Source organism: Cicer arietinum, unplaced genomic scaffold (assembly GCF_000331145.2).
Source record: "Cicer arietinum cultivar CDC Frontier isolate Library 1 unplaced genomic scaffold, Cicar.CDCFrontier_v2.0 Ca_scaffold_4994_v2.0, whole genome shotgun sequence".
In the NCBI taxonomy this organism is placed as follows: Eukaryota; Viridiplantae; Streptophyta; class Magnoliopsida; order Fabales; family Fabaceae; genus Cicer; species Cicer arietinum.
This window is the reverse complement of record NW_027338643.1, coordinates 206-1,306: the sequence shown is the minus strand read 5'-3', so window position 1 is coordinate 1,306 and position 1,101 is coordinate 206. Positions and strand designations below refer to the sequence as shown.

General features: G+C 31.7%; 1 non-coding gene across 1 annotated transcript; it reads right to left on the bottom strand.

The window, feature by feature from the left end:
- Positions 1 to 329: 329 nt before the first annotated feature.
- Positions 330 to 490, bottom strand: LOC113785133 (U1 spliceosomal RNA). Its single transcript, XR_003471263.1, has one exon. It is a non-coding gene; the product is annotated as a U1 spliceosomal RNA (small nuclear RNA).
- Positions 491 to 1,101: the final 611 nt, after the last annotated feature.

Genomic DNA, 1,101 nt, shown 5'->3' with positions numbered 1-1,101 from the left:
GAATCAAAAGACACTTATAACTTGTAAGAGTTAAACTTTAAACGTAGAATTGACATAATTTAAATTGATAGTGATTAAGACCATGTTTGGTACTTCAACCATATTCTGAACAATTCTAAGAGAAAACTCAAGTTGGCACTTCAATCATTTCCTAAACAATTCTAAGTGAAAACTTTAAAGTAGACATCAACTTATATATACATACTTACATTCATCATCAATATTGAACAAATTAGATTATTTGTATATCGTCCTTATAAGATCTAAAACAACACATCCATGCAGAACAAGAATTTAACTTTCTTAAAAGAAAAGTTGTTACTAAAATGGAAGGGGCCGCGCGAACGCAGGCCCCCACTGCAAAAAATTATGATGTAGGCTCCACCACATGGGTAGACCTTAAGCTAGCACCCCTTCTATGTGCAATGAAGGTCACTTGCTTAGGCCATAGGCCATCTTGATCACCCATTGACCCCATCCAGGTAAGTATGTTGGAATGAAACACACACTTCTCTTTTATACCTCTTGTTCTATATTATTCACTTCAAATGATCTGATGTGGGACTTCAAAATGTATTTTGTGCACTATTGCATAATGTATTTATTCTCCCTCCCAAAATTTTGTTGTATTTTGCTTCTTCTTTTTTTGGTGAAAGTGTATTATCATTTTTACTTTGTATCAAAATAAAACTTGTTTTAGAAATCCAAGATACCTTTGTCTTTAAAGTATACCGTTGATATAATTAAGATGATTTAATTTTACAAGATTGTTTGTAGCGGAGTATTTATACTATTTGCTTTGAAAAATGAGAATTTCTATAATAATAAATTAGTAATTAATATAAGGGTTTTTTGGTACTTATACGTCAATTAAAAGATTTCTTAAACTACCACTGATATGGAATGGGAGCAGTATGAGTTAGGAATGGCTAACTAGAAACATGACATCTTTATAATCAACTTGAACATTTGAATGCCTTTTCTCCAAAAATGCTTTTGTGCATAATCACTTTTTTGCAGCACTTACATTTCTAGGTTTTTCTCTGCATATTTGAATGCCTCTCATTTTTCTAACCAACTTAGCCTTTTGAACTTCCAGAA